This window comes from Magnolia sinica, chromosome 3 (genome assembly GCF_029962835.1).
Source record: "Magnolia sinica isolate HGM2019 chromosome 3, MsV1, whole genome shotgun sequence".
Taxonomy (NCBI): Eukaryota; Viridiplantae; Streptophyta; class Magnoliopsida; order Magnoliales; family Magnoliaceae; genus Magnolia; species Magnolia sinica.
Genome location: NC_080575.1, coordinates 122,236,938 through 122,263,851, shown reverse-complemented (window position 1 = coordinate 122,263,851; position 26,914 = coordinate 122,236,938).

The following is a 26,914-nucleotide window of genomic DNA, read 5'->3' as shown; positions in this document are numbered from 1 at the left end:
CTCCGTGCGCAGCCGTGCCACTTCTCTTTGTTCGTCCAGAAGGTCAAGTCCGAGTGCAAGGAGTTCTTCGTTTGCTTCTGCATTGAATGTGGTGATCCGAGCCGAAGGTAATCCGATTTCAACGGGAGTGACGGCTTCCGAGCCATAGGCTAGTGAAAATGGAGTCTCCCCTGTGGCTGTTCAAGCGGTGGTTCGGTAGGCCCAAAGAATTTTCGGGAGCTCTTCGGCCCACGCTCCTTTGGCTCGGCCAAGCTTGGTCCGAAGATGTTGCTTGATAATCTTATTAACCGCTTCAACTTGTCCGTTGGTTTGAGGATGATGAGGCGAAGAGTAAACGTTTCTAATTCCGAGGTTGTCGCACATCCCGCGAAAGCTTCTGTTATCAAATTGCCTTCCATTGTCTGTAACAATGGTACGGGGCACCCCGAATCGGCAGACAATATTTTTCCATACAAATTCGGTGATCTTCTGCTCGGTTATTTTAGCTAATGGTTCTGCCTCGGCCCACTTCGTGAAATAGTCCACCGCTACCACAGCGAACTTGGTCTGACCTTTTCCCATAGGGAGCGGTCCTATGATGTCCACGCCCCACTGTGCGAAAGGCCAGGGACCAGTCATCGGCGTTAGTGCTTCGGGTGCTTGCCTCGGAATTGACGCGAACCGTTGGCATCTGTCGCATTTTTGAACGAGCTCGCGAGCGTCGTGTTGGATAGTGGGCCAGTAATATCCCTGTCGTAGGACCTTGTAGGCAAGGGATCGCCCTCCAGAGTGGTTTCCGCAGATTCCTTCATGAATTTCCCACAACACATAGTTTGCCTCGCTGGGTTTGAGGCACCGCAGCAACGGGGCGTAGTAACCTTTCTTGTAGAGGGTTCCATTGAATATGGTATAACGGGAGGCTCGAATCTTAATTCGTCGAGCCTCGGCACGATCATCGGGCAAGTTTCCTTTGTCAAGGTATTGGCGGATTGGATCAATCCAGGAAGGTTCCGAGTCGATTGTATTGATGGCCTCGCTAATTGGCTCCTCTATGCTTGGCTTGTCAACGTATTCGACAGGGACGGACCTGGGTATTTCATCTTCTTTGTTCGAGGCAAGCTTCGCTAGCAAATCGGCTTTGCTGTTTTCCGTGCGAGGGATCCGAGTCACACGACAGAATTGAAATCCGTTGATAAGTTCTTTCGCTTTCTCCATGTAAGCCCTTAGCCGGTCTTTCCGTGTCTGGTATACACCGGTAACCTGGTTGACGACCAACTGGGAGTCGCTGAAAACACTTAGGTGCGTTACTTCCATGCTAGCGGCGAGTCGGAGGCCGAGTAACAACGCTTCGTATTCCGCCGTATTGTTCGATGCTTGGAATCCGAGTCGTAAGGCATACTGTATATAGGTATGATCGGGGGTTTCCAGCACAACCCCAGCCCCACTGGCCTTCGAGTTGGAAGAACCGTCGACATACAGATTCCACGGAATAGGACAAGGGGGAGCGGTTGAAGTCGGAACTGCACCGTCTTTCAGTGTATCATTTACTGAGAGTTCGGTTGAAGACGTTCCCTCGGCGATAAAATCAGCTACGGCTTGCCCTTTGATTGCTGCCTTTGGTCGGTATTGAATATCAAACTCACTCAGCTCGATAGCCCATTTGGTGAGTCGGCCGGAAGCTTCTGGTTTCTGCAGTACCTGGCGAAGCGGAAGGTCTGTCATTACAATGATGGTGTGAGCGTGGAAATACGACCTAAGTCGTCGAGAGGAAGTTATTAAAGCCAAAGCCACTTTTTCCAAGCTTGGGTATCTCGTTTCTGCTGGCAATAACGCTTTGCTGACGTAGTAAACCGGCAGTTGCTTTCCTTCGAATTCTCGTATCAAAGCCGAGCTAACTGCTGCCTCGGACACAGCTAGGTAGAGGAGCAACGACTCCCCCGGTTCGGGTTTTGATAAGAGTGGTGCAGAACCGAGGTATGATTTTAATTGCTGGAATGCTGCTTCACACTCTTCCGTCCAACCCATCGCTTGTCTTCCTTTCAATTGTTTGAAGAAAGGGAGACATTTATCCGTTGCTCTGGAGAGGAATCGATTAAGTGCTGCGACTCGTCCGGTCAACCTTTGGACATCCTTAATGGTTTTGGGGGATTCCATATCAATCAGAGCCTTTATCTTCTCAGGGTTTGCCTCTATTCCTCGCTGACTGACCAAGAAACCGAGGAATTTTCCGGAGCCTACTCCAAAAGCACATTTACTTGGATTTAGCTTCATCCGGAACTTCCGCAGGATTAGAAACATTTCTTCCAAATCATTCACATGATCCGCCGCGTGTATGCTCTTGACAAGCATGTCGTCGATGTATACTTCCATGGTTCGGCCTATAAGTCGAGCAAAGATTTTGTTAACTAACCTTTGATAAGTTGCACCGGCATTCTTCAGACCAAATGGCATCACTCGGTAACAATAAAGGCCTTTGTCGGTGACAAAGGTAGTTTTTGATTTATCTGTTTGATGCATTACAATTTGATTATATCCCGAATATGCGTCCATGAAGCTAAGGAGCTCATGTCCGGCTGTACTATCTACTAGCTGGTCTATCCTCGGAAGCGGAAAGCTATCTTTGGGGCAGGCTTTATTTAAGTCGGTATAGTCAATACAGACTCGCCACTTCCCGTTGGACTTCTTTACAAGCACGACATTCGCAACCCACTCTGGATAGTGTATTTCTTCTATGAAATTAGCCTGGAGTAGTTTGTTGACTTCTTTCTCAATGATGGCGTATCGTTCAGGGCCGAGTGGTCGTCGCTTCTGTCGGATCGGTCGATATGACGGATCGACGTTAAGTCGGTGAGTCACCACTGAGGGGTCGATCCCTTGCATATCTTCATGACTCCAAGCAAATACGTCGGCGTATCTTCGGAGCAGGGCGATCAGCTTTTCTCTCAAAGGGGACTGCAGAGATGAGCCAATTCGTACTGTCTTGGATCCATCTGTTTCGACTAAGGGGATTGAGACAAGATCTTCGACCGGCTGTCCTCGTTCATAATTCTCGCCCCGAGGGTCCAATGATTCGATTGTTAATATGTTAGTCGGATTCTTGTCGGCGGCTCCTTTTACAGCTATCATGTAACATCGCCTCGCGTCTTGCTGGTCTCCTTTGACAACTCCGACTCCTGACTCGGTCGGGAATTTCATTGTAAGATGGTATGTGGATACCACGGCCTGGAGGAGACTCAATGAAGGTCGGCCGAGTATCGCATTGTATACCGAGGGTTGATCGACGATCAGGAAGTCAACCATCATCGTCGTCTGATGTGGGGCATTGCCAGCAGTGAGTGGTAATGAGACAGTTCCCTCGGGCAGTACTTGTCCTCCAGAAAAATCGATCAATGGGGTCCGAACCGGGCGTAACGCGGATCATTCGATCCCCATTTTGTCGAACACTTGAGTAAATAACACGTCTGCAGATGACCCCGTATCGACGAGTATCCGAAACACTTTTCGGTTAGCGATCGCCAAGGAGACGATCAGCGCATCATCGTGGGGGTGATGGATACCTCGGGCGTCTTCTTCAGTGAACGATATGCAATACCTTTCTCTTTTCTTTTCCTTTGATGGCCGATCTATAATCATGAGCTCGGACTGAGGCTGACTGAGTTTTCGTGCGTGATTCCTTCGCGCGTTGTTTGAGTCGCCCCCACATTGTGGACCGCCGATAATCGTCCGGATTTCTTCCATAGGCTGACTCTCGGTCGGGCGCGCCTCAGATGCCCCAGCTTTGACCATATGTTCTCTGAGTCGGCCGTCTTTTATGAGTCGTTCGATTTCTTCTTTTAAGTGACGGCAATCACTTGTGTTATGCCCGTGATCGCGGTGATAATGGCAGTACTTATCCTTATCCCGCCGATTAGGATTACTCCTGAGCTTACTGGGCCAACTAACAAAGCCTTCGTTTTTTATTTCCATCAGTACCTCTTCCCGAGTCTTATTCAGGGGAGTATATGTGGAAAATTTTCGATCCGGCCGTTTTCCTGACCTTCGCTCGTCACGTGCTTGATCCTCTTTGCGTTTCCTTCCCCCGGCCGAGTCGGCTTCTTTTTTGGCCGACTCTTTGGCCGAGGTTTTAGTTTCACGCAGGATTCGCGCTTCCTCGGCATTGGCATATTTATCGGACCGCGCCATAAACTCTGCCAGAGTATCGGGCGGAGTTTTGTCTAAAGATGCCAGGAATGGCTTATCCCTAACTCCTTGCATGAGTGCATTGAGGGCCGTTTCTTCCGAATGTTTCCGAACTTGAAGGGATTCAAAATTAAAACGCTTGATGTAATCTTTCAATAGCTCTCCCTGCTTCTGGACTAGGTTATTCAGATGGGCAGGGGGCTTTAATTTTTTCTTTCCGCCGATGAAGTTGGTGAGGAAGGCGTCGCTCAGCTCAACGAATGAACTGATGGACTTTGGCTTCAGCTGTTTGAACCACAGTCGAGCTACATCAGTCAATGTAAGAGAAAAGGCCCGACACATTACTGCATCCGAGGCATCATGGAGTTCCATATAGGTTCTGAAGCACTCAATATGCTTGGTCGGGTCAGTCTTGCCGGTGAAAGGAGCGATTTGAGGTAATCGAAACCTCTCGGGCAATCGGGCTTTCAATACCGAGTCCACAAAGGGGGATGCTTTCGCTTCGGACCCGGTTGAATATACGTTCCGGCCGTGCTTTATGTCCGCCATCTCTTTTGCCATCTCTTCCCGCACTTCTTTTTTGAAATTTTGAATGTCGGCTTTCCAAGGTTCGTTGCTTTCTGCCGTGCCTTCCATGGAAGGGCGATTGCGCCTTCTTCGCTCTATTTCGTGCCGAAGATCAGTCGGGGGCAGGGAAGCGTTGGCTGACTGCGCCGGAGATGGTTTTGATCCGCCTTGGGGTTGGCTTGGGCGGACAGACTGCGGCGCGGGAGGTTGAGGATCAACCGCCGTAGCCGTAGCTGGAGCGCGTGCCGTCTCCCCTTGAGGATGCGGGAGTGGCTGCATTTGCTGCTGATACATTCGTTCCAGCATCTGCTTCATCGTATTCATATCAGAACGGATTTCTTGAACCTCCTTGTCCAACCGCCCATCGTCGCGACCCCGCTGATTGTTGCTTGTTCCGGTCGCCCCTCGTCGGCGGTTGTTAGGTGCGTTCTGGGCTGGGGGAACGACGATTGGACCGGGTGGCCCTGTAATCGCGTTCTCATTCAAATCTTCTTCTGGGACCGTCCTTCTAGTCATCACCATTGGACTCAGTATAGAGGTACGGGATGGCTTTTTGCACGTTCCCACAGACGGCGCCAAACTGTTGATGCGATTATCTGGTTCGTCCTCCTAGACCCTTGTATGCCTGCACAGAAAGAGGACAAAGGAGACCCCGGCTCGAGCAGGGGACCCTCCGATGCCAAAGTCAGGCCTGGACTCGGGGTCTCAAAGTATTGAAAGGTTTTTCGAGGGAATTTCTTTCGTACCTCTCAAGGTGACACAGGTCCTCCTTTTATAGATGCCGGGGTCCTCATGATATTGAGCGCTGAGCGCGGGATCTTCTCCTGGTATCGCGGAGATATGATCGTGCCCATCTTGAGCCATCATCCGATCCCGTGAGCTTCGGGGTCGGAGATCTTATCCCAAGATATCCGGGATGAGATCTGACCTAGCGACGGTCGGTCTTGCAAGGTTGTCCGCCCGACACATGCCCGGACGCTGATAAGTAGTCCGAACCGACTCAACCATTGTCTCGGTTTAGCGAACCATGCCTCGGATTTGACACATCCCTCGGTGACCCGAGGTATTAAGTCCGAGTCCCGAGGCATTAAGTCCGAGTCTTCGGACTTGTGTATTTTTGCCCCCAACAGATACAATGATCAATTGCTGGATCATGGTGACTGACAATAAAAGGCTGAGATAGAAAATAATACATGCTATTAAAATTCAACCATAAAAATGGCCAAATATCAAGCAGCTATGGTCTTACATCCTAAAAAAATGTTAGCGCATGGTGCATCACTGTTGGTCAAGATATACCAACTATTTGTATGGGCCCCACTGGTGGAAACTTCTAACAGCTGAGCATCTGGCAGGGTTATTATCCGGTTGTGCATAGTATGATGAGAAAATTAGCAAGGGCCCAGATGGTCTGTAATACCTTCTTATATAAACGATTTGCTAATAGCATTGTGGTCCAGGTCCACATTGATGAGCTTCCATTCCAGGGGACGAGCTCCAAAGAAAGCTCTAGAGTCTTATATAATACGTATATGAAGAGTCCTTTGGTGAGACCGTCTATGTGAACAGTCTGGGTTATCTTATGGTTTGGCATGATGGACGAACCTCGCTCCTTACAACTGATAGGGAATTAGAATTTATTTATTATTATTATTTTTAAAGCTGATTTGGATAGGTGATGTGGGTGGGACCTGACCTGTATGCCTGCCTTATGCATTTTATACACACACAGTGGTGTGGCCAAATGAAGGTTTCAACTGTGGCTGATGTGTCCTAGAAAGGTTTCAGCAGTTGGTGTTTGTGTCGCCCTCAGGAAGGTTTCCACCGTGGGTGGTGGTTGTGGCCTCAGGAAGGTTTCAACATGGGTATCATTATCCTCATTTTCCCATTCGGGCACAAGAGAGCCTCCTTACAATTGATAGGGAATTGGATATGTGAGGTCTAGATTTTATTTTATTTTTTATTAGGTTAGCTGGTGCTGCTCTCTCGGGACAGTGGCAGTTACTTTTGTTAGGTTAGCTGTTGTTACTCTCTTGCTCACTACGCCTAATTTTCTCACGTTTTATATATATATATATATATATATATATATATATATATATATATATATATATATATATGGTACTATAAGGTTGACCTCATGGGAACTTCCCATAAGGTCGAGCTGGGTGGGCTCCACCGTGATTTGGGGCCAACATCAGCACTGTGCATTTGATGTGTCTCCTTTAGGTTATGGGATATTCTAAAAATCAGTCGTATACGAAATTCAGGTGGGTCATACCATTCAAAATCATGTGAAGACATGCGTAAAACATATAAAAGTACTTGGTGGGGATCACTTGAGTTTTGGATGTGGCTAAAACTTAGTCTTGCCCCTCATTCAAGTGGGACACACACAACTGATGGGCTGAATTTGTGAACCACATCTCAGTGGGCTCAATAAATGATTATGAAAATTTTAATGGGAGGGTAACCTTTCTCAACTGTTGTATGTGGTGTGGCCCACCCAAGTCATATAGACTGACTCAATTTTTAAGCCTTTGGCCAACCATGGAATGGTGCATCAGGCTAATAGGGTAGATGTTTGACCCACATCATGGTGGGGCCCACACTACTCGACTTCCCATGAGGTCGACCTCGTGGAACCATTCCCCGCACCTCATGGGAACTTCCCATGAGGTCAAGCAGTGTGGACCCATCGTGATGTGTGTGGAGCATCAACACCATCAACTAGATGCACCATTCCATGGGTGTTCAACCTCATGAGAAGTTCCCATGAGGTTGCCTTCATATTACCATTCCATATGTGCGCGCGCGCGCGTGTGTGTGTGTGTAGAGAGAGAGAGAGAGAGAGAGAGAGAGAGAGAGAGACTCATCCGTACATGTAACATTCCATAGTGTGTGATTGGCTGCGGTTGTAGATTTTGGTTGGTGGAAACTATTGAGGTCAAAATCTGAACCACCCTCCACTCAATGCCATGAACTTTTAATGAACCCCGGTCTTGCACAAAAGGATGAGCAAAGTAAACCCTGGTTCAACCAGGGGACCCTCCGATACCTAAGTCAAGTTAGGAAATCTGGGTTTAAGTCAAATGTAGAGAGAGGGTACGAGATCTTGTGTACATGTGGTAATGGGATCCCCTGGTATTTATACCTGTGGATTGGACGATTCACGTCTGTTAATCTCGGCATGATTTCCTCAATCAGCGAGATATTGTGATCATGAAGATATTATCCGCAATCCATGGATTCGTGTAGCATATCGTGTCTCAAGGGCGCGTATCCTTGGGCGAAATCTTTGGTCACATCCGTATTTAGGTTAATCTTTAGGCTCGGCACATGAAATATCCTCACCAAAGCTTAGCCTCAACCTCAGCATATGAAGCATCCGCATCCGGGCTCGGGCTCAACCTCAGCGTACGGAGTATCCACGCCCGGGCTCGGCCTCAGACTGTGTAGCTATGAGACCGAGTACCAGTGGTTGGAATTTGTCGGTAGATCACTGAGGTCGGAGTTCGCTAAATGGAGCTGAGGACGAGGGTCAGAGCTCAGCTCAACTGTCCTTTGGATGAGGACGAAGGTTCAGATCGGCCATTCAGGATTGTAGTTCTGAGTAGTGATTCATTAGTGGAGAGCTTGTCTCAGTTAGCTTACGGTCGTTACTTGGGGGTCGGCTCACATTTGACATGGTACTCTCCTTCCGAGGCCTTATTAACTGGTTCAGATAGCTTAGGCCGACCCTGATTATCCTTGTTCAAATTTCTCCATAACAGAAACCATTGAACATGTCTTTCCTATTATGTCTCAGGGAAGTAACATTTTAGTTTAATGCACTTCGTCGGTCTATAATTCTTAGGACAAGATACTATCTCTGCCCTTTGAAATGGTTTCCTTCCCTTCTCCTACCATGTTCAGCCGCATTCACCTTATTATGGTTTTCCTCACATTTTCTACTGTTCATTCAGTACTTGAGTGTTAAACGTCCGTCTTCAGCTTCGGCGACTCGCTTGCCGACACTGGCAACTCAATTCGTGAATCCAATTGGGCCAGCGACATGGGCAAATTCCAATATGGAGAGACGTACTTCCATCGTCCCACTGGCCAGTTCTCAGATGGACGACTGATCATAGACTTCATTGGTATGATCTAAGAGATCTTAACATATTTGTGATTCCAACACCTTTTGATCTAAGAGATTCTAACATTTTCAGGTTTAAATCTCTTAAATCCAATGTTGATAGAAAATTGAATTTATACATCCATGTATGTGTATCTCTTTCATTCGGTCCTGTTCTTCGTGATATGGTACAACCGAAGAACTCGGACTTCCATATGTGCCTCCGTATCTTGGGGGTTCCAGTGATGGACAATCTAGATTTTCGTCAAGGAGTGAATTTTGCGTTTGCAGGAGCTACGGCACTCGATGCTGCCATCTTCCAAGAGAGAGGGATTCTTAACGAGTACACAAACAACTCTCTGGGAATTCAGCTGGGATGGTTCGAAGATCTGTTGCCTTCTCGCTGCTCCAATCCGCATCCAACTATTACTAGTCCGCTACCGTCACTTTCGCTACAGGTCATGCAGGGGCCCACAATGTGAACCGTTTCAACACGTTGCTGCACGTGACGGCTGAATTATATAATATACGTGGCCTGCAGCTTTGCCTAGGCAAGCGTCTTAAATCCTGACAAGTGCTGCCAATTGTCAATTTTAAACTTTCAATTTGTCGGCCACAAGTAAACAGTAATAGCCAGGCTTTGCCGTAAAACTCGAACGGTGAAAATTCGAACGGTGAAAATATAAAAAAGCACACATGGTGAAGACAAAAATCGCTGGTGAGAAATCTACTTATGTAAGGAATGTATGTACCGCAGTAGATGAGAACTACTATGAGGTTTGTGAAAAATCCACCCTCATCTACTTGTTTTGCAATATAATTTTAGATTATAGGTTCAATATAAGACAGATCCAGAGCTTAAATTATAGGAAATAGTGGATATTGAATGCCCACGGTGGAGCCACAAGGGTTTTATGACAAATTCACTCTGTTCATCTATTTTTCTATCCCGTTTTAAAAAATGGGCTAAAAAAGAGGAGATGCAAAGCTCAAGTAAAAATAATGGAAATTGAACGTTGAAACATTTGTAAGCCCACCTCAATGTATAAATTTATCTTGTCCATCTATTTTGTCAACTCATTTTAGGGCACGGGCCCAAAAGTAAGGCTCGCCTAAAACTCAAAGTGCACCACACAATAAGAAACAATGGGATTGAATTCCCACAGTTGAAACAACTTGAGGCCATATCTAAGCCCATTTTAAGCTTTGGATTTACTTCATTTTTGGACTCATGGACTATAAAATGAGCTAAAAAATAGATGAACAGAGTGGATTACTTCCAAACATTAATGTGAGCCCCATGGATAATCAAAGTTAAGTGGCACGTCAATAATCCAAGTTTTTTTGAAAGTTGTGCGACCCATTGGGATGTGTCTCACATCCGATCCATCCAACAAATGTACACTAACATTATTATTATTATTATTATTATTATTAAAAGAACAAAAAAAATGGCAGATCTGATCATAAGGTGGGCAAATCCATGTAATGTATACCATTCAAAATATCCCAAGTCAAGCATAGCCCATGTGGTGATCTAATTTACCTCGTGTTTTGCTCATGTTATCACTATGGCATGGTGCATGGGTTGGATTTTAGGAGTTGTTTGGCACCGTGGATTGCTGGAGATTTGAGAGGGTTTTAAATCCGCTAGTTGTTTGGTAGCATAAAGTAACCAAGGGTATTAGAGGGTTTCCAATCTCCTCTTTGAGGGGGCTTGAAATCCATGGTGAGAGCTTGGATTAAGCCTAAATCATTTTAATAGTTGTAGCTGTAACATGTACACTATCATTCTATTGGGCAAATGACCCACTAATGATGATCAGCACTGTCCAAACATTGTCCGTGTAAATCAACACCATCTAAACATTGTCCAGCACCGTCCAAACATTGTCCATATAAATCTATGATTAAAAATCATTGGTTAGTCACTTAGAAATGATCTTGTGTTTGTGACCCATCCCAGAGTTGGAATTTCATCGTTTTTGGGCAAAGCATATATTCCAGTGGGCTTATCACAACTATTGTGTCAAAAATTACATATCTCACTAATTAGAGATATTAAAATTGATTTAGTAATTAAATTCAAACCCTTGTAAATATACCATGGATAGGTACTTTTGGATTAAAGTTGATCCACACTCCAGGGTGCCAAACACACTAGGACGATGCCAAATCCAAGGGGTTTCTAATCCCGGGGTTCGGAATGCAAGGGGTTCCAAACCCACGCCCCCTAACAGGTCCTTATACACAGCACATGGGATCCACAAGTCTCAAGTTTCACTGGTTAAGGAAAAAAAAGGTATTTTTGTAATTTCATCTCCGAAAAGGCTTTGATAATTATAGATTCCTTATGAATTTTCCCTTAAAATATTAGCAATTTTTAAATTTCCATGATTTTATCAAAAAGTATGTAGAATGTTAACTAACCCATTAATAACTATATGTTTAAAATTTTAAAAATATTTATTAATTTACAATAAGGGTCTTTGAAAGCTTTTTATTTTTAGTGAGATATTTCTATCAATATCTCTAGAAGACCGTGTATTTTAAAATCTCCCCCTAATATCCGGCGTGGGAAATTCCGCAAGAGATTTGTTACTATTCCTTACCTGCGTCCGAACACGTGCAATAAAAAACTTTATAGCTCATCCAGATGTATGTGGCATCCATACTGTCCATCATTTTTGCAAGATAATGTTAGCATTTGAGTGTAAAATCATACAAACTCAATTGGTCCACACCACAATGAGCAGCGAGGATCTGGATACTAACCTTCCTGGACCCACACAATCTTTGAAACAGGTTTTTTCATGTATGGGGCTGATCCGTGGGCCCTAGGTGACTCACACATCATGGTGGCCCACCCCATCCACTCCACTGATAAGAAATCTAACAAAAAATAATAATTGATAATTATAAAATTAATGAGGAAACTTCTTGAAAACCTTTTTGAAAAAGGTATGGGATATATATATTATCATGATAAGGTGGCATTCGTTAAATTCTTAAATTTAAAAAACCAAAAGCATGAGCTGTAGTCACTACAAGAAGAAGGACATTTAGCGGCGCTATGCAAGCGCCGATAAATGGGGGTGTCGCTAAAAGCTCTCACGGCGCTAGTATACTTTTAGCAGCGCTTGTCTGAGCGCCGAGTATTGTAAAGCCTTTTGCGGCACTCATTCTGCCTTTATCGACGCTTTGTGGCTAATAGTATTTTCTGACAGAAGCGCCTGTATAAGCATCAAAAGCGCCGCAAAAGTGTATCCAAGCGCCAGCAAAGGATAGTTCCTGAATACTTTTCCACAAAAAAGCGTCGCTAAAAGTCATATATAGATTTCAAAGGCTGCAGTAGGCCAATAATATTTATTTATTATATATAATTCAATTGAAAAACCTGCATATTTTTAATATTTGAAAGATAAAAAATGATGCAATACAATTAAAACTGCATATTAAATAAAATTTATATTACTTTGTAATAAAAAAATATAATATTTATTACAATAAATTAAAAATGGTCTCAAATAAATAAATAAATAAAAACAAATCCTCTATATGGTCTACTCATAGCACAAGTGGCATGGGATTCTTCTATTCTTCTGTATAAGATAGGTTGTTGAATGGAGCTCTTCTGTGTTTATGGGATTCTTCTATTCTTCTGTGCTTCATTAGACATGACTAAAGCTATGTGGGCCCACCATGTTGCCTATGCAAAATCCATTCTGTCCATCAGGTGCTTTCCTAGATCATAGGCCCTGCAGCAAAAAATCAGACATTTATAGCTCAACTAAGCCTCAACACAGGAAACAGTGGGATGGACCCCACGGTGGATGGACAAGTAGAGAATGTGCTTAAAGACATTTATAGCTCAACTGGGCCTCAACACAGGTAACAGTGGGATGGACCCCACGAGCCACCACTACACTTTGGAGCTTACTGGAGCCATTGGTTGAGAAACCTATGCCTGTCTAACTGAAGGAAATGATTAAGGCAACCATTCTTCTCTGTCGCTGATAAGGTACTTGCTACAATTGACCATTGTCTGGATGCATTACCTACATTCTTCATAATATTTTTTCTCTGCCTTTGCATAACAGCAACCAGCTCTTTGACTCTAGCAAGGTTTGTGAGTCCATCTTTCATCTCAGTTGGGGTGAGGAAATCTTCTAACGTCATATTGCCTTCATGCACCAGCTAGGTACTTCCAACACGCTAATACTATCATCATCTACTGTTTCTGAAATACACATCTTAAATTTGATGAGTTGGCTAAAAAATATTAATGTTAATTGATAACTAATACCAAATAATCCTGAAAGCAAGGTATAAGGTGAGGTGAGCAACAAGTTTAGTGAACAACAAGATATGTCACATTCTAGGATGAAAAACCAAGCACTGATTATTTTAGAATTCATGTAGTGATTACCTTTTTGTTGTCACAATTATATGACCCGTCTCTGTGCCATTTCCATCGACCACAACAGTTTCCATTTCCTAGAAGAAAAATTCACATTTGATAGAGAAGGCTAATATGCTATCAAGCAAGCAGAGATAAGATTATATTAAAACCTACCTTGTCATCCCTTATCTTCATATCATTCATTTCTTCAGGCAACCTATCCATGCTGATAGCATTTCCACTTGTGTTTCTCAATCCAGTCGCCGGCACCACACTAGCTGATGCCATTTGCTGCAAATGGGGAACCAAACAGATCTAGTAAAGGTGGAGATGGCGATGGCTGTCGCTGCATCTAGAGAGAGAGAGAGAGGGTCGATTGAGAAAGGGATAGTAGAGGTGGAGATGGAGATGACTGTCGCTGCATCTAGAGAGAGAGAGAGAGAGCGTCAGGACGGAGAGAGATTTAGAGAGACAACGTCGGGAGAGGGGAGAAATAAGGGTTAGGGCTTTTGGTACGTACGGTATTTATACCCGATCACTAACCGACGCCCCTTTTTAATTAGCGCCGGTAAATTAGCCACGCACATCGTTGGCTAATCCTACTTTTGTTGTAGTGAGTCTAATCCAATCCCATCCGACGGTAGTGCGCTCACTTATTGCGTTTGGTGACGACTGGGGTCCCATCCATGCTACAATGCTCACTGAATGCCAAAGTTGGTGATGCACCTTTTCCACAATCAGCCCCATGGCATTCCCGTTCAAATGACACGAAACAACGGTCGATGAACGCTCACCATTAAAATTATTCCAGGGCCACCGTAATGTTTCAGTCACCATCTTTAGTGGGTGTTTGGTGCATGATATTGGGAAGGATTAGGTGCAATGAGATTCAAGAAATGTAATTATTACATATGACTGGGATTGTCCCCTGTTACCATGGGATAAGCCTACTTCCATGCTATGTTTGTAATATGGTGGGATTCACTCTTTGGTTTGCTGTACATTAAATAGATATACTCACCATCATTTGAAACTATTGAGAATAACACATATGTGTTATATATAAACCATTCATCTATTTTGTAACCTCATTTTATGGCATGGGCCTAAAAATGAGACAGATCCAAAACTTATGTGGCCCTAAAGAAGTTTTCAACGGTAGGTGTTCAATCCTTGCTACTTTCTATCGTTGCTCGAGAACCGGGCTCACAAAATTCTCGATCCCCGAATCCGGTGCCGACAGCCTCCATAGTATTTCATTTTCGGCTCCCAGCGCCCATACACTAGATTCCGATCTTGGGATCCTACAAGGAGGATTTTTAATGAAATTTTTCTTGTAAAGAAGTATAACCACAAGTATACCCAAATCACAAGAACAACATCATCACCACATATTTACTAATATAAATATTAGAATATAGTGCTGAAAAGGAAATACATAAATAACAAAATCTCCAAAACGATCTTCCGCCGGCTCTTACCTTAACGTTGCTACAACTTAACGTCACCTGCACGCAATAGTCGTGCAAAAGTTTACTAAGAAGCTTAGAGGGTGGCGCGTGTGTGCGTAATACATGTGTCAAGCACACAAATATCATAGTATGCGAAAATACTGTCAATCCATAAATCGTGCAATATCAGAGGTAGCGGAAATACTGACAATCCATAAAGATCGTCAACCTTATCCAAACTATGCGATGCAAAGACATAATAAGTCAGATGTCATATGTTAAGGATGCAATATGTAAATCCTAACAGGTTCACGAATACCAACAGCTTTATTTAGGATAAGTAATGCAGAAACATAATAGACCAAATGTCATAAGCTGAAGATGCAATGCATAAGAAACGATAAAGCTAGAATGTGTAGTCGGGATGATAGTACGTGGTGTCACAAGCTATGGGGTCCATCACAAGGGACTTTTATCCAAACTAGTCCAATACCTAAATTTGGATAGCCAGACTCATTGTAGTAAACTCCTGATCTCAGGTTGGTCACGCGCCCAACCAAAATCTTAGCCATTGCAGAGGTACACATAATGATTTGGTTGTGCACCACCAGCCCGAGTGGATAGTGAGTGAATGAGTCAAGTGCTGAGTATGCAACTCCTACTCAGTAAGTCCACATATGACTGCCACAGCGCTTCCGATGTGGGACAAGGTGCCCCAGCATTATATGCACAGTAGCCTGTCAACACAGTAACCTGCCAACTATTAGTAGCTTGCCTATATCCTTAGGCCCTGCCCACATCAGCATCCGCCCATGTGTGTAACAGTGACGGGGCGTCACAATATCAGTACCGTACATCTTTGGGATATCACTGAGGTTTAGTACACTCCACACCAGACTGTTGCCCCATCTGGATGCATAACCATGCAAGTGGAAAAGACCTCACTACTCGCCTGTCAGCAGTATACCAATGCCTACCTGGCTCGTCGATAGCGGACCCATTTGCTAGCTGGTCAAATTTAGCCTAGCTTACAGCTCCCTCAATCGGGCAGATAAAGCCACACTCTATTCCAACCGACCACGACATAGTGGGAGACTCGGTCTACTGGTATTTGGCAATCGGGCGCTCATATATCCACTTAGTCTAAACATTAGAGCATCCTCTGATTATGGAGGTTTAGGGATTTTCACTCACGGACATCCAAAGTACCCATATGCTGAGTCTCAAACATTTTCGGTATCCCATCAGGTCATCCACGATGTGCCTGTGAAGGCCACAACCATTGTGTCGCTAGGGTGTACAATGATCATGTAACACAAAATGCGAGATGCATAAGTGATACCATCCAGTCATGCATCAACCTATGCATACTGCACAATCATATGGGGAAACTTTATCTCGCAAGGAGTCCCCTAAATAACTCAGCCCAACAACAATGTTATGATCAAACATTCCTTACAACGGACATACAAATGATGCGTATAACATGTATCATGATGTAATACTAAGCATGTTCTCAGTGTATCTTACAAGACTAAGTACAATAACATAATTATCAGATATAGCAGGCGATGATCGGCCTTAATCAGTATGTCACTTACAAGAATAGGGGCTGAACGATACGCCCCACTAGACATATAAAAATCTATATGGAATGGTCCATGTTAGACTATCATAACCTACTCAAGGTACTAGCATAACATATATCCTGAGGCGAGGTCTACTAAAATGATGGTGGATCTAACCCATGTATCAAGGTAGTCTCCACACAATGGATATACCAAATCTGATACAACATATTCTTCTGCATACAGCAATGGGTGATGATGTACTAAACAACGGATATACAAACCTAATACCACATATTCTTCCATCTACAGAAAGGGGTGATGATGTACTCTCCTCCAAATAACGGATGATCTAGATGACACACTAATGTCAAGGGTGGACCTCACACTCGTCCTAATAAGGAGATAGATGGTGTGGATGATATGTACATGTTACGAGGTCCTAACAAATGGGGTACAAAGGAAGGATACATTTCTCGTGGTGAGTTAAGTGGGTATACAATGAGGTGAGTTCACAGGGTGAACTAAAAGGGTGAACAATTGGGCTTTCTCAACCTCTTATCATGAATAAACTGGGCTTCCTTATGGGGCCTGATACATATACAAAGTGGGCTTGGTGGAGTTCATACATCTAGGATGATGTGTCCTCTTAAGCGGATTGGGTAGCTCGCTCAACACCTAAGTGGCCCTTAGGTATGGTCACTAAACTTGGGCGGAACATGTATCTAGGTAGGCCACATTCCCTATGGAAGGCTCGGTATAAACACAAGATGGTCTCCAAGGTTTGGGTAGTCCTATAGGGTATAGTGGAGAGCATCACTATCAAATGGGGCCCAACGGCTTGGGATAGTCCAATAAGGTAAGGTGGAAATCGCTACGTCAAAGTGGGCCCAATGTTTGAGATAGCCCAATAAGAGAAAGATGGGTATCGTTAGCATAATGGGGGGTGGGGGGGTGGGGCAATGGTTTGGGATAGCCCAATAAAGATAGGGTGGAAATGGACTTAATGATGGGCCCTAGGGAGGTTTACAACGTGGACATTTAACCACCATTGCTCCTAAGGTGCGGCCCATTTAAGATACGAAATTTAGCTTATAATGGGGGTGGGCAACAGTTTGGGATAGCCTAATAAAGATAGGGTGGAAATGGACTTAACGATGGGCCTCAGGGAGGTTTACAACGTGGACATTTAACCACCATTGCTCCTAAGGTGCGGCCCATTTAGGATACGAAATTTAGCTTATAATGGGGGGGGGGGGGGGGGGCAACGGTTTGGGATAGCCTAATAAAGATAGGGTGGAAATGGACTTAACGATGGGCCTTAGGGAGGTTTACAACGTGGACATTTAACCACCATTACTTCTAAGGTGTGGCCCATTTAGGATACGAAATTTGGCTTATAATAGGGGCCCACGGCCCTAATACTATCTAAAAAGTGGATGGACAACTTATGCACATCACTCACACATGGTGGGCCTCACAAGGTAGCCCCTAACATGGACATAAAACATATACATCACTATGAGCCTCTCAAGGTGGCCCATGGCCTAGGGAATGTATGGATAAGATAGATATAATCATATAAAGCAAGGTGGGCTTCTCTTGACAAAGGGACCCATGGCCCTGAAACAATGAGTGGGCCGCGTGTGTAACATATACATCATGGTGGGCCTTATAAGTCAACCCATGATCCATTAAAATGGATGGGCAGCATGTATAACATATACGTCAAGGCAAGCCTCATAGGCCAGCCCTGTGGCCTAAAAAATGAGTGGACTGTGTGCTTACAATACGCACATCAAAGTGGGCCTCACAACTGCACAATGGGCAGCAAAACATACAATAAGTGGGACCCTTGCACATCATAAATGGGCCTCATACATCGCAAAGGGCCTCATCACAATGGGCCTCATTCAATGCAGTTGGGCCTATAGCAGTCCAGCCAATGAACGGCCTGGATAACATATACATCACAGTGGGTCTCATCACATCGCAGTGGGCCGCATATGTGTAGCAGGTGGGCCTCACACGTGCAGCGGGTGGGCCGCACACATGCAGCAGATGGGCCCTGCCCACTGGACGACATACATCAAGTGGGTCCCATCCCAATTGGACGGTACAGATAAATATATATATATCACGCTAGATCCCACCGTCCCTTGCTAGATAGTGAGGATCAAATACATACATCTGGTGGGTCCCACTGTCCCATGTAACCAGACGGTGAGGACACCACACGTACGGTAGATGGTCCCACTGTCCCTGGATGGACGGTAAGGATAAAACCCATACATCAGGGTGTCCCACGTCCTTTGGATGGCGAGGATAAAACCCATACATCACGTGGGTCCCACGTCCAGGGTCTGGACGGTGTGGACACCACACGTACGGTGGGTCCCATGGACAGATGGTGTGGATGAAACACTTACATTATGTGGGGTCCCCACCGTCCCAACCTGAGGGACGGTGAGGAATACAACACATATATCATGGCAGGCCCCACCGTTCCAGCCTATTGGATGGTGGGGATACAACACATACACCAAGGTGGGTCCACGTGGGGGCCCACCAGCTTGGATAAAGCTGAGATTTTTGTTTTCCCTTCATCAGGGCCTATCCAAAATGGACGGCCAGGGTGGGTCGGTCCGCTGGACGTTAGTAAGGTGGGCCCCCCCTCAAACAGGACGACATGGATACAATACATAATCATGGTGGGGTCCACGTGTGGAGGCCACCCCGCTCCCCAACCAAGATGATATTTGTGTTTTCCCTTCGTCCATACCGGCCTGAAAATGGATAGCAAGGTGGGTCAGTTAGACATGACAGCAAGGTGGGCCTTACTTTGGACAGCGGTATGGCCCACTAAATGTACGACGTGGATCAATTCACGCATCATCAAGGTGGGCCATCAATAGGGAAAGAGAGAAAATCAAGTGGTGAAGGGAGCTCTGCCACTATGAGCTCCCTTTTACAAGATACAAAGCATACATCAAATGGGTCCCACCGAATGTCGGCCCTCAAATCATAAAAAAATCAACGATGAAAATCTCTTTCCCACCACAAGATTAAGGTCTAGATGACCTTCTTACAATAGGAAAATAAACATCATAATGGGGTTCATAAAGAATGACCCCATCATGGGATGAATATATGAATCATGGTGAGCTATTGGTCACACCTAGGGTCCAAAGTGAGATGCATACCATCAATCAGAAGGCCCCACTTGGCTCATCATCAAAATTACAAATCTAGTCCTATAAACACCTATCGATTACACTTCTTCTTGGTTCCTTAGAATGTTAAATTCTTTAACTTCTTCTTTGATAGAGGATGATGAAGTTTGAAGGGTTGAGATGAGATATTAGGGGTAAGAAGTGAGTCACACACTTGGGTTCTTGCTCTCCTTAGAGCTTAGACGTCCCTCTCTTTGGTTGCTTGGAAATGGTAGAGAGAATAAGAAGGAAAGGGAATGTGATGGGATGAAAAATGATGGATTGTGTAAGAGAGGGATGGGTGTGTGTAAGAGAGAGTTAACTTTGGGAATGACTTGTGTAAGAGAGATGGGATGGGTGATGGGTTGAGTGATAGGTTGTACTTGACTTATACTTGATTGATCGATGTGATAGATTGGGTAGAGATTCTTTCGAGATTCGAAATGCGCGGCCTTTCCTTGAAATATACTCAGGCCCACTACTCCTAACCTGGGTATCACATCAATTGTTCACTCCCCAAGTATAGGGTTGTGATGTAGTAATAAACTCGATAAGACCGAGGTCGAATCCACAGGGACTGATACCTGTACGTTATCTGAAACCAAGTAGAGCTAGAACTAGACTAAGATGTGATCTAATCCAAATAGAGTTTAAGGAATAATTGTGGAATAATTATCTAAAACTTTAAGGATTTCAGAGGAAGAAACTAGGGATTCAGAGGATCCACTTGTAGAGATCAGGGAGAAATTATGCCTGCTTCAGAAATCATGGAATTTAACTAGACTTCCTTTGATATAGTTTTCAAGAGGTGAAAGGTATATGAATTAGAATGGATTCCATCACCAAGCCATGCCCATGAGACAAAGTAAACAATAGAATTAAACTAATTACCAACCAACCAACAATGTATGAGGATCAGGAAGGGTACTGTCATCCTACCATGCCCATGGGATGATGATGAACAACAGGGGTTCCTGACTTCATAAACATAAAAAGGAAAAAGAAATACTCAAAGCCATTGCAAACCCATTGTAATTTCAGTCACAACAGACCATAAAAGACTAAGAAAAATATTCCTTTAATAATCAACTATATCAAATTCAGTTTAGAAATTTAAATTAAAGGCAGAAAGTAGGTTCTCCCATCTCGCTACAGGCTTCACCTCTTAGCCCTAGCTAAGAGGTTTAGCCACACATGATATGGGCTAAGTCTTAAAAAAAAAAATAGAAATATAAAGGAAAAGAAGAAGAAAAAAAAACCAGAACCGAGCACCCCTTGCAATCGTCCAAGCCCTGCTTTTTTCCTCCCCACTTCTCGTTCTCCTTCTCCCCTTTATTCATGAGAAGGTCGGCTAGGGGACTGTGCATACGCAGCAACCTGTTCCGCAGCCGGAACGCATAATAACACAAGCGGACTCATGTTTGGCCGAGTGTGAGCGACTAGCCGCCAAGATTTCTCCAAACAAACTTCTTAGACAGGTTTATGGCTTCCCTGTGAACATTTTGAACGGTACTGATCATTAGTCTGGCCACGATCGAGATCGTACAGTGGGCCACGGGAGTCGGTAGCGTCCGTGTTCTCCTTGGATACTCTGTCTGCGCAAGACTTGCGCTGAGCTGCTGATGGGGGCCATGATCGGTTTTATCAACGAAATCCACGCCGTCCATTGGAATCCTCGTGGAAATCCAGTCAGGAACGAGTGGTTTTGGCAGGTTCTTGTGTGGCCCACTGGATATTCTATTCCGCCGTCCATCATGAGTTTCGGCGGTCGAAATCCGCTACACGTTGCTTCCTAGAAAAATTTCACCTAGGTCTGAGTGAGAGGAGCGATTTGAGTCTCATAAACGGTTCGGATCTGACCGTTGATGCACGATGTTGGCCCAAAGAGTTCCGCCGCAAGTCTCTGTTCAACTTCCGCAGCAGAGACCGAAACGGAAGGCTCTGTCGAGAGTCGGTGGGGTCCACGTACTTGGTATCTTCAAAATCCATCACGTCCATTAGTTTCTCCTCAGAAAACCGTTGTGATATGGTCGGTTTTGGATTGGTTTGAGTGTGGCCCATTGCATTTTTAAACCGGCCGTTCATCTTATGTTTGAACGGTAATCTGCCTGTCCGTACGTTCATGGGTCGAAAAGGACACCTAGGTGACGATTACGTCTAACCAAGAGATTCAATAGACGGTCTGGATCATCCATTTGGATGATGACTGGGCCGTATTACTGAAAAACGGACGAACAGCGTCTGTGCGCTGTTATTTTGTAAGAAGGAGACGTCCCTGCCATGCCATGCACTCTTAGTGCAAAAGGTGTACTATGTACACTGGATAATGATTATGAGAAATCCACACCATCCATCTTGTTCCCCATTTCATTTGAGCCGTGGAGACCGAAGTTAAAGCATATCTGGACAGCGGGTGGGCCCCAAATCAGGATTTTATGGACTGATCTGTTAGTTCAGCCACTTTCACAAGGATCCAATGGCTGAAATTTGACGTGTACGGTTAGTTTTTGGTCCTGGAGCCATGTATAAAGTTTCGAGCCAAACAGATGATGAAAACCCAGTGATCTTGCATTTTGGCTGACTTTTAAGCCGCTTGAGCTTCAGTTTCTCAATTTTCGAGGATCCCTGGCGTGTAATTCCGTCGATCTTGTTCCCTTGGAGTCCGTCCCTTGCCTTGGTGCATTCTGAACGTTAAATCCGTGCTTTTAGCATCCTTTTTCAGTCCATGCTCGTAAATACACCTTGCATCACAAACACGATTAAACTGGTGCATTAAATAGTATCATGTCCATAAATTCAGGTAATAATTGGGTCTGATATGCAATATTTGACCCTCAACATCAATCCGTAAGATGAGGCGTTGGAACCGCAGCAATGACGCGGTCGCTAAGGTACAAGTCTCGGGTCGAGTCACCTCAAATCTACGGGATATGACTTAGGGTCATGTGCAAATACTGTTTACAAGTCACGGGTCGCCAGGATTCGATGGGGAGGATCGCGGGAGTCTAAGGAACAGTACCGTAACATCCAACCTAACAAAACAGTGTCTTATGGTGTCCACGTAGGAACTGCCACAGGACTGCTAGATCAAACCGCTCGTGTGAGGGATACTACCAATGAACTAACCCGGGTTATCCCATTAATGCGGTCGAGATTGATTATGTTTGGACTGAGTGCAGGCTGTAAAGTCGTTTCACCTTATTGTACTTGACAACTGCCTATACGGGCAGTGTAATGCCTAAGGAAGGGCAAAAAAAAAAAATCTAAAACTTGAGAAGGCAGTGGGCCTCACTGGGCTTGTGGTCCATCACTGACTACGGACTCAGAAGATGCTTAGAAATGAAATATCTGCACCGTTCAATTGGCACTTGCCAAGTGTGACTTGCCCCATCCTTAGCCTAAAGTCTAAATTTTAAATCAATGGTCATTTTGGTTGAAACAGAGAAATAGGACATTTCAGCCGTCAGATCTCTTCTAAATTTACACCAAACACTGAAAACATTTCTTTGCGCCCATCAACAAAATCTGAACTCTGATCGTGGAACGGTGATCATTGATCGCAAATCGGCCCCTTGCAATAAAACCCCGCATCCATTTGCCTTCAAACTTTGCATGGCCCTTCATCGGGCCATGGGGCACCTATTCTATAAATTTCGTGGCCAGGGGACCATCAAGGCAGCCCCAGCAACCAAAAAGGGTTCCCACAAGGCTATTTGAAAGGATTAATAGAACTTAGGGCTATTTGGCCCAGATCCAGGGTATAAAACCTTTTAACTCTCTCCCTCACACACTCCCACAACAGATTCCAGCAACAAGAGAGAGAGAAGGAGAGCGTAGTAGGAGGTGGGGCCCAAGAGACTTGGAACCTTGGAGAATCTCCTTCATCTTCCCCAAAGAATCTCACATTCACAACCACAAAAGCAAATTCCAGTTGATTAAGAGGTAATCACCCATTTTTCTCCAAAAATTTATTTTATTAAGCTAGACCCTTGCATGTGTCCTAACATGCGGGTTCAATTGACTTAGGACCTCGGCAAAATGACCCACGAGTGGGGCACCCCTAGGACGACTCCACAAGCTCTCAGCGATCCTTAGGTGCGGACCATTATCCTTAGGTGGCCAAGTACCAATTTTTGGATAAATTTAATGATTGTGGATGCTAGATTGATGTGCATGTGCAACTTAGAAGAAAATCTAATTAGGATCTTGTCTGATAAATCTACCTAACATGCATAAACTGATTAATTGATGTTAGATTAGTCTTCAAATTATTTGGACCTGGAAACCATGTTATACGTTCGTTCTTGCATCTTATTTCCTGCATATTCTTCCTTGTTGCATGCATAATTGTATTTTCCTGTAATATAGTTGACTTGTAATCTTCTTTTCTCTTAAGCAATCCCACACCGCATGCACACACGTCTAATTTCAGCTATTGACAGTAGTTTGCATTCATTTTAACATCTTGAAATTTATGCTTTGATTCATTATATGTTTATTGCCATTTGTACTTGAGGATGAATCTTATTTGCTTAGAAATATTATTGAATATAACTCATTCTCTAGGTTGGTCAGGAATCCGCGTTTTGTGAGGGCAGTCCTATAAGTTGAGTTGTCCCGTGACTAGACTGACTGATTTAGGGCTGACACGAATGGACGACAGTAGTAGGACTACGTGGGTTGCTTGCACCCGATTTCGTGCGTTACGTGCTCGCTTGAAATTAGGTGGTTTAGTCCACTTACTGACCAACCATGTTTGATAACCATGTTTGTTCATGCCTGTTTGGAACCCGGAACACCCTTCACCCTCTGACGCCCACTGACAACAGATAGAATTGATCCACAAACTCGTGAGCTAGGAATAGTGGAATGAGACACTATGCCCAAGCTGTCAGCCTACGTTGGGGGTGACAAGCCTCCTCGTATTGACGGCGAGCGATCCCGTTTCCCAGCACTCCTCACATGCTTTCATCGGGGTTAAGGAACCCGATGGGATCATGGATCGTGAGGCCCTAGCCTCGCAAGTCGCTGGCCCTGGCCTCGCAAATGGATAAAGGGTATTGATATTGTCAGGGTGAACCAGTTTCTCCAAATCTGCTGGATGAATAGAAATAACTAAACACTCGGCTAACACGTCCATAATCACATCACACTAGTCAGGTTGGTGATTCGGCAGTTGAGGTTGCAATGAGGGAGTGTTGGTCACGTGTGAACGTTAGACGAAGTCGCTTGAGAGAGTGTTGTTAGTGAGGTCATACATCATACCATAATTCACGCCTATGTATTAATAAAGATTAGTTAGAGATTTGTGAATCTGTGCTTTTCATGAAATTCATCATGGAATTATTATTTGATGTAACCTGAGGGAGTGTTGTTGGTGAGGTCATGCTTCATACTATAATTCATGCATATGCATTAACAAAAATTAGTTAGAGATTTGTGAATCTGTACTTTTCATTAAATTCATCATAGAATTGTTATTTGATGTAACTTATGGCTAATAACACCCATTGAATTAGTTACTCACTCCCACTATGGGACGATGTTTTAAAACACCAACCAGACACTTAATTAGATACAGGTGAGGTGGTGCCCGATGAGCCGAGTAGGGCGAGCATAGACGAGGAAGAGGAGCTTTCCTACTTCTAGCTTATGGGTGGATCACCGTAAACTATGCAGATTGATTATGGGTTGTTGAGCGAGGAGATATAGCGCACATTTCTTTGGGATATTTAATATGTGTATTTTGTCGGGTGACGCCTTGTGCGACCCGTTTGATATTTCCTCTTAACTCATATCCTCTAGCTGCTTTTATTTCAGTAGACTAGTTGTGGTTGTGGTTATATTCCAGTCAATTCCTTTATTGCCCATTTTAATTGAATTATATGCAAAATTACTACAATTATGATATAAGTGACACCCGGGAACTTGGAAGTTGAGTGTCGCTTGACCCCCAAATTTCAAGGCATTATAAGTTGGTATCATAGCAATGGTTTGGAATCAATTGGGTTGTGGACTGTAAACTCACTATAACACATCCACTGACGTATGAGGGAGCGCAATAGTGATACTGAGACAATAGGACCCACCCCAGGTACCCCGAATCGTCAAATCTTAGACGGAAGATCTAACTTCCGAAGGGTTTAGATTAAGGAAAGAGGGAGTGTGGAGATGGATGGGCGGAGGTTGGCCGTGATCCTTGCCCCTAGGCCTAATGAGCCAATGCCGGTTTGAACCTTACGTTACCAATTCGTTTGGGGATAATGAATGCCCTTAAAAAGGGAATTTCATAAAAATGGAGAGAGATAGAGGTCGCGGGACACTTGGCCCACGCCCGGGAGGCCAGAGGCGTGCGTGGCCCACGCCCGGGGGACCAGCGCCCCATGTGGCCCACGCCCGTGGCGTGTGGTCCCCGCTCGGGCTGTCGAATGGTGGCCCCCTTTTGGAGTTCAAATGCAAGTGGGGCCTACTTTCTTTGCTATCTTAAAACCCTATAAGCTCTTTCTCCCTCTTTCATTACACTCCATCCCTCCCAAACCCATAGAAATCCTCTTCCTCTCTAAAACCTTGAACCCTTTTCTCAGACCCATTTCTCCTTCTTCACATCCACTCTCTCTCAAACCTCCACCTTCAACAACCCACCTCTTCTTCCTCACATCGAACCCATCCTCCAACATTCAACATCGAACCCATCCTCTAACATTCAATCCCCAAAACCACCTTCCAACAATCAATCATCTTCTTCCTCCTATTTACATTACCCCATCCCAACTACCCCACACCACCACTCCATTCCTTATCTTTAACTTCCAAGAGAACCCATCTCTAGCCAAGGAAGATGACTCTCCTTGTGACCATCACCTCTATCTTTTCTATTCCCGTGGTCCTCCCTCTCATGAGAAATAAAAGACTGGCCCCCAAGGAGGCGGGGCCTTAACCGAGAGAGACGGAGCAAGAAGAAGGCCGACCCACGTGAGGGGCTAAGCCAAGAACGGCGAAACAAGCGTGATGCCAATCCAAGAGGAAGATCAAATCCCGAAGTCTGATCCAAAAGAAGAAACGATCCCCAAAGGGAGCTTACAATACAAGCCGATCGACCGCCCGTTGAGGATTTGGAAAACTTTCGTGAGTGCAAGGTAGCCTTCAAGGCCTCCGTGGATGAGAAATTGTTTAGTAAGTACGACCTACTCAACCGGCTTATAAAAAAAGGATGGAGTCCCATGTTCGACGGAAGCCTACAGGCAAGCTAGAACATTTTATACTCGAATTAGAAGCCCCCAATACACACCTTTGGGTTTTGATATCATAGTGGGTGGCCAAAACATCCACTTTCGAGTGGAGGCCTTCTCCCAAATACTTGGAGTGCCACTGAGAGAAGCACAGATCAACGAAAGGAATGTCAAAATACATTGAGGTCATGATGAGTGTGCACGCTTTTT